Source organism: Linepithema humile, chromosome 2, assembly GCF_040581485.1.
Source record: "Linepithema humile isolate Giens D197 chromosome 2, Lhum_UNIL_v1.0, whole genome shotgun sequence".
NCBI classification, from domain to species: Eukaryota; Metazoa; Arthropoda; class Insecta; order Hymenoptera; family Formicidae; genus Linepithema; species Linepithema humile.
The window spans coordinates 34,388,442-34,396,429 of record NC_090129.1 but is presented as its reverse complement, the minus strand read 5'-3'; the positions used below and the strand labels follow the sequence as shown (position 1 = coordinate 34,396,429).

General features: G+C 32.0%; 1 long non-coding RNA gene across 1 annotated transcript; it reads right to left on the bottom strand.

Moving 5' to 3' along the window:
• Positions 1–2,787: 2,787 nt before the first annotated feature.
• Positions 2,788–6,472, bottom strand: LOC136998051 (uncharacterized). Its single transcript, XR_010888628.1, has 5 exons — positions 6,362–6,472; positions 6,004–6,214; positions 5,565–5,714; positions 4,522–4,737; positions 2,788–4,213 (listed from the first exon to the last, which is right to left on the bottom strand). It is a non-coding gene; the product is annotated as an uncharacterized lncRNA (long non-coding RNA).
• Positions 6,473–7,988: the final 1,516 nt, after the last annotated feature.

Here is a 7,988-nt window from a genome sequence, read left to right as displayed (position 1 = left end):
AAATAGAAAGATGTAGAATACAATTTTTTCATAGCAAATTTTATTTTTAAAGACATATATTTAAAGTTGGAAAATTATAAATGTCTTTGTACTTTTTTAAACAGATGTTTTTGCTCTTTTGCATGTTCTGGACAATGAAGCTTGATATAAAAAAGTTCTACCTTTATTCTACCTGTTAATTAAATTTTCCTGCTTCCGTTTATACGTACTCCGATTTTTTGAATATTATATTATTTGCCTTGTATAGATAGATATGCGAATAACTAAGGTTCCGTCAGAGAAGATATCGCAAGAAATTTGATAATGTTCAGATTTTAAAGTCTCTTTTTTTGTAATCTTTATGTGTGAAATCAGATTTTTCGCGTAGTTGCTTAGCCGGACAGCCGTTCGATAGGACTTTTCGCAGGGGAAACTTATTGAAAAGTGATCGCAATAGGAACCGTTCGACCGAGAGGTCCACGGGACTCGATTCCACAGCGATGATCTCCTTAACTGGCCGTTCCACGACGTGGGAAAGTCGCAGAATTGGCTGCCGGCCAGAGAGATAGCGACGGAAATACGACTGGGACGATCATGCCGAGTCCTCGGACGAGTCGCTCGAAGATGCACGCTTCTCTCTTTTCTTCAGAAGCTATTGGACGTATAGGAGAGGCCGCCGTCACGAAATTGAGAAGGGATGACATGGAAGAGGCTCTTGAAGACATGATTTAGAAATAGACGGAAAAGGACGGCGGAAAGTCTTCCTTTACAAAAGAAACGATAATCGCAAGGATATCTCTCGCGAACCAACTGTGTAACATTGCACGCAGCTGTGCAATAAAAAAAACAAATTTGTTATGCATAGAATGCATGGAGTCGAAACAAATACTTTGTCCATGTAAATATATTTTATAATTTGCGGCAAAATTTCGCTTACAACAGTTCTCTATTATTATATGCATGAGTAGTTACTTGCATATAAATAAGTCATAAACGTATTTCATAAAAGTTAATATAAAATAAAGAACAGCATGTAAAAATACGAAAAATGTCAAAAAGTTTCATCAATCAAATGAAGCGGAAGATTTTTTTTCTCTCTAATAGGAAAATCGGATTGTGCGATTACAAGGTATTAGAGTTGTATATAGACAATGTGCACTCAACATTCGAAGTGAGAGTTGATCTAATCGATAGTCGCACTTGGTCGTGTAACTATAGTTACTTACGGGGATACTAATTTCCCAGATTAATTCGGACAACCATTGGGGAGGATTAATCGTGACGGAAATGAGCGAGGATCGCTGCGTGGTCTAATCGCGCTAAATCATGCACGCGTCGTGTTCAGGACGGCCGGAATTGTTGCGGTAAAATACGTTATTAAGATCGTTATACTGGTCAAGTTTATTATGCCACGCGGCGTCGTGATGCGCAACGTTGCAATAACGAATCGCATGCGAAATTCCGCACAGCGATGCAATACCCGCGAAATTACGAGCTGCGTCGGGCGAAAGCTTTTTGCACGAGCAACGTGTTCGTATTTATGTAAGGTGTCGCTAAATATTCTAACCGCATATTCCTAGTATTTATGTCTGAAATATGGTCGGAACTAATAGTTTCTGAATAAAGAAAAGGTCAAATACTAGAAATGTCATATAAAATTATCGATTTCTACTTAAAAATTGGCCGCAATTAATAAAGTTAACATACATATAAATTATAATTAATATAAAAAAAGTTAAACATGTTTTTAATAAAATCACCACAAAAGTTAACAATAGAGCATCGAACATTTATCAAAATCAAGTTGAAATCGAGTTTACTTAATTTAAAGCGATAGTGTCTTTTAAAGCTCATTCCGGATTTCTCCAAGTTAAGATTTTAATCGTGAGCAAAAGCATTTCAGTATGACCTGTTTTGCTAGAGCGAGATCAGAGGAAGTAATATTATCGTCGCGTTTTCTAATTTAAAATATTTTCACGTCTCTGCTTTCATCAGCAGCCGACTTCTGTATCCCTGACATTATACTTTACTCGTGAATATAAGAAAGAACACTATCACGGAGGAAAGCAGAATAATACCAGAGAAGCTTTCATCATTTAAAGCAAGTCTCTAAATAAGATTGCTAACATCAAAATTTATCAATCATTTTAAATAACTTTTAATTACTTTTATGTTATTCGTATATATTTTATGTTATTCTTTTAACATCTACACATCGCACTATTTGCGACATAGTATCGCTATTTATATACGTACATACCGTAAGAATTTTTGTATAATAATAAAAATTGGTTTCAAAACCCGAATTTTTGCGATTATTTTGCACTTGATTAGAATTCCTACGCGACGACAAGCTTTCTCGAGACGAACCAAGGGTTCGAAAATTAGCGGTCTACTTTACGTATTATACGTACTTTCGCGTGTGCGCCAATTATACCTTTTATCCGATTGTGAGAGAAAGCAACTGGCATTTTTCGCGGGATGCTTAGCGCAGAGCTCGGCTCAGTTTCCGCTATTTGCATCCAAAATCCGAGAGCGATTGTCTCGATGTTTTTCATAAGACGCTTAGCGCAGAGCTCAGCTCAGTTTCCGCTAGTTGCGTCCAAAATTTGTGTTGATAGTCGACCATTATTCAATGGTCGATCGTATCAACATTGTTTCAAAATCCGTGCTCGACCATCATCGATGGGACCACGAATTTCGAATTTCCGTGCTCAATCACGAGATGAATTAAGCCATGGGATCACGAATGCATGGGTAGGCTAGGAAAGATTACGAGGAAATTGGCGTATAGCAGTAATAAATATATTTCCAAATCGTTAATAAAAAGTGCGCTCTTTAAATAAATTATTTTGAATGTAACATCAATTTTTAATTTCCGTCGCGTTTATGTAAAATATATCTTTTCTATTTTTAATGTATATTTACATACACATATGTATTTTAAAATTTTCTTATTTTTATACTTTTCTACGCCAATTTGCACAATATTTAACCTTGGCAAAATATAAAAATACAAATCACATTTAAAGAAAAGGAAAGAGGAAGAAATAAAAGCATGCACCTAACATACGGAAAAAAGAATTTTGCTATCGCAACAAAATCATCAGTGCTATTGCATATGTCATAGCGATATTAAATGTGATAGCGATAAAAAAATACATCAGAAAAATAGATAAACTTTACGAAGTACATTTATTTGTAAAGATTAATTTGCTGCTACAACATAAGAATTTATTTTCAACAAATGCATTTTGCTATTGTAACAAATTTGTCGCTGCAAATTTTAACGAACAAATAAAAACCAATTTCTCATTATGTAATAGAGATATAATTTAAAAATTTAGAAAAATTATTTTTAAAATAAGAAATTATTTTCAAATAAAATTCCATAACAAATTTCTTTGTTATCTAAATAATAAATACATGTTACTACATATTTTACTTGAATAGCTTGAATAGCCAAAATTTATTGCGCTAACAAATTTCTTTTCCGTGCATTTTTTCATATAAAAAAAAATAAATAAAAATACGTTATTTAAGATACTTACATATGTATATCCCAATATATTGGATTATTCGCAAAGTTTGTAACATTTTTATGTCATCTTTAATAATTTGTGCATATACTACTGAATAAATATGGACATATAAAAATATAGAAACTATTTTTAATTGTGTCATAAAAAAATTCTGCAAACTTTCTAAATAACTCAACATATCTTGTTCTAATCTATTATTCGTAAAATATATGCCAAGGTTAAATATCTATCGACAAATCTAAGTCCTAGCCTATCCATTTTAAAATAATGGATCTATAAAATTATTTATTTTTTTATATTTTTATTTATAATATTATTGTATATGATTCTACAATACTTTATAATATTATATAACATTATAACATTATATGTGATTTTCTTATTATAAAATTTCTAATATTTTATTGTATTCATATATACGAAAAAAAGACTATAAAATAATAAAAGAATTCTTTTTCCCAAATCAATTAAAAATATCTCAAATATTGAATAAAAACAAATCATTCCTCGTATAATATTCTTATCTATTATATAGTTTTCATTTCATATATGTATTAATACATTGCAAACAAAAAACGTAAATCGACTATATCTTATATAGATCCATTATTTTAATAAAAAGTTGTAGATAATTTGGATTCACTCACCATGAATGATGCGCAGCAGCGGAGTTGTTGATCTGCAAAGCTGATCTGTAACACACAAAAATAAATTCAGATTAGAGCTGTGTTCAAAATGATTAATGTTTGTGAAACAATAATTGAATTTTTATTCATTTATCTACTAGCAGATATCTAATAAAATACTTATTCAAAAAAGATTTAATTATTTGGAATAATAATTGTATATGTCCAAAATTTTTAATAATTAGATATATATATATATATATATATAATATTGAATATTGCAAATATTTTACTAAATATTTTACTAAATATTTTTAATATTGTGTGCACAACATCCCGCAAATAATAATAATAAATAACAAATGATTACTTACTCTAGAGTTGCTCCGCCGGTGCCCGATGCTCCTCCTGAGCCTCCTCCTCCACTCACAATCAGTGGTCTTCAAAGTATTCACACACGATATTGCGACGCGAATAATCGCACGGCACTTTAAACGGCACTCCCGACGCGTATTTTGTCATCTTATGACAAAAATAAAACTGCAATATTAGATGAATTATCGCACGGAACACGCATTCGACACTGTACACTGCAAAAAAATTCAAAAAATTTACACAAATAATAGATATAAAAATTACAAAATTAACATTATAAATATAAAAAATTATGAAATTTTAGAAAAATTGTAATTTCGCAAAAATTATGTACTTTTGTTTTTCATTATGTAAATATATCTTATTTTATGTGGAAAATTACACAAGTAATAGAATATTTTTTAAATCTTATGTAATTATTCAAATTTTTGTAATTCATTCATTTTAGAAACGCTTGAAAATTTTGCAACTATTATAGTAGATCTCAAAATTATCTATTATAATAGTTGCAAAACAGGTGTATACTTTTTCATAGTGTACGCAACAGGTAATGATAAAAAAGGGAAAGAAAGATGGGAAATTGTAACGAGTAATAAAAAAGATAACGCGCTGATACACGAAACGATCTGCTTCACTCAAATATCGCCGTGCGAATAGTAACAATCCAGGAGCAAAGGTCACGCTCGAAGTGTGATTTGGAAGGAGTAGGAGAAAGGAATGTGCGTACTGATAACGTGCGAGAGAGAAAGTGTGAGAGTGAGGGAGAGAAGATATACATCACATAGCGCGTACGAAAACAATAACAAACCTAATAAACCCACCCTCTTCGTCATGAGTTAGCGTCGAAATTCCTTACACAATATAAAATATTTGGCATATTACAAGACATTCTTTACGTTCCAAATTTTAATTTTAATAAATAGTTTACTATTGTATTTCTCGTTTTCTCTATCGTATCTTAAAAAAATCTTGCTTCGTATTCTTAAAATTTTTTAAATCATGGCATTTTACAATTAATAGGTAATAAATAAACGAGAAATACCTCAAAGTTGCTCCGCTGATTGCCCGATGCCCGTCCTGAGCCTGCTCCTTCTTTCAATGTAAGAGAACATGATTCACTCACGAAAATTTGATTATTATTGTGTCACGACATTTTATGCGGCACTCCCGACGCGTACTTTATTACTGTTATCTGTAAAATACAAAATAACACCCAAATTATAGCAACTTTTAGAATAATTAATATCAGATAAATAATTGTGCATATTAAATATTTTATTTGTCTTTCAAGCAAATAGTTAAAAAAAGAATTATTAAAAATTTGTGTCTGAAATAATATATATAATATTGTAAATATATAAAAAATCTAATAATCATATATATTAAATATTGTAATATTGTAAATGTTTTACTGAAAATTTCAACTATTTTATTATGTACAACATTTTGCAATTAATAGATAATATATAAATGAGATATACCTTAAAGTTGTTCCACCGATGTCCGATGCCCATTCTACGCTTTGTCCTCCTCCTCTCAGTATGGAAATACAATTACTTCCAAAAATCTTGTTAATTTTTATATCGTGCTACATTTTATACGATACGTATGGTACGATATGTATTCTCGACGTACTTACATAAGAACGAAGATAATATACACAGATACCATCGCACGGATACATTCGGCATTCTGTAAAAAACAACCGAAGGATATTTATAAGAAATAATTTTATCTCACCGAGATAGCGAAAGAGATTTTAGAGGTTATTTGTAATGAGAGAGTAATAAAAGTAATATGGAACTTGTTAGGATGGTTGGAATGATAGAAATAATGTACCGATATGCTACGATACACGATCCGCCCTATACGAGTATCGCCGTGTGAAAGATAACATGATAATACCAAACACAACATCACGCAAATTTAGATTTGAAAGAATCGTGGAATGTACGCGCTAAAATGTACGCAGATGTAGCGTTTGAACGTGTGTGAGAGAGAGAGAGAGAGAGAGAGAACACGAGTTTCGCGAGTGGCCGTATGGTGGGGTTGTGTTGTCGTCGCGGTCGCGGATCACGTAGGCCTCATATTCTCTCTCACTCTTTCTCACTCTTTCTCTCTTGCGCTGTATGTGGGCGCGCATATTCTACCTATTCCTTGAAATCAAAACTGTGTGAGACCGTGTTTTTGCTGTTATCCTGTTGCTAATGTCCTGTGTTTTTCGCAAGCGATAGTCGTACGGAGCGAATCGAGTATCAGGGTGTATCGGTGCGTTACTTTTATTATCTTAACCATCCAAATAACTTCCGTAGTACACTCTTTTTACTACTGTCTCAGTACAATTAACCTCAAAATCACTACCCCGGTGAGATAATTACTTTTTACAAATATCATTTTGTCATTTTCTAAAGAAAGTCGAACGTGCGATAATATATTCGAGTATTATTTTTTTTCTTATATGATAAAGTATCTCGACTCGTATTCCCTCTATCTTTCTCTCACGTTCACACGCTAACATTCAGCGCACATTTCAGCGCGTACATTTCACGCATTCTCTCAAATCTAAATTTGCACCATCTTGTTTTTGGCATTATTCTGTTATCTTTCGCACGGTGATACTCGTACAGGGTGGATCGTGTATCGAAGCATATCGGTACGCACGTAGCGGGAGTGCCGTATAAAATGTCGCGCGTAATAATTAATCAGATTTTCGCGAGTGAATCGCGCGTAAATCGTGTTCCCTTATACTGAGAGGATGAGCAGACTCAGGAGGGATATCGGGCATCGGCGGAGCAACTTTAAGGTATTTATCTTCATTTATTATCTATTAATTGTAAAATATTGGAAATAACACGGTTGTTTAAAAAACAAATGAAAGGTACGCAATGTACATACGTAATTATATTTTTAATACTAATTAATTTAAACTTTGCTATAATCAAAATGTTCTTTTGTGTTCTATAAATCAACTTTGCAGATCAACGGAACAACAACTCCGCTGCTGCGCATCGTGCCGGTGAGTAAATTCAATACAGAGAGGACGTGGCGTAGGACGGGCATCGGACATCGATGGAGCAACTTTAAGGTATATCTCGTTTATTTATTACCTATTAATTGCAAAATGTTGTACATAATAAAATAGTTGAAATTTTCAGTAAAACATTTACAATATTACAATATTTAATATTTATAATTATTAGATTTTTTATGTATTTACAATATTATATATATTATTTTAGGCACATAAATTTTCAATAATTCTTTTTTTAACTATTTGCTTGAAAAACAAATAAAATATTTAATTTGCCCAATTATTTATCTGATATTAATTATTCTAAAAGTTGCTATAATTTGGGTGTTTTTTTGTATTTTACAGATGACAGCAACGCGTCGGGAGTGCCGCATAAAATGTCGTGACATAATAATAATCAAATTTTCGTGAGTGAATCATGTTCTCTTACTGAAA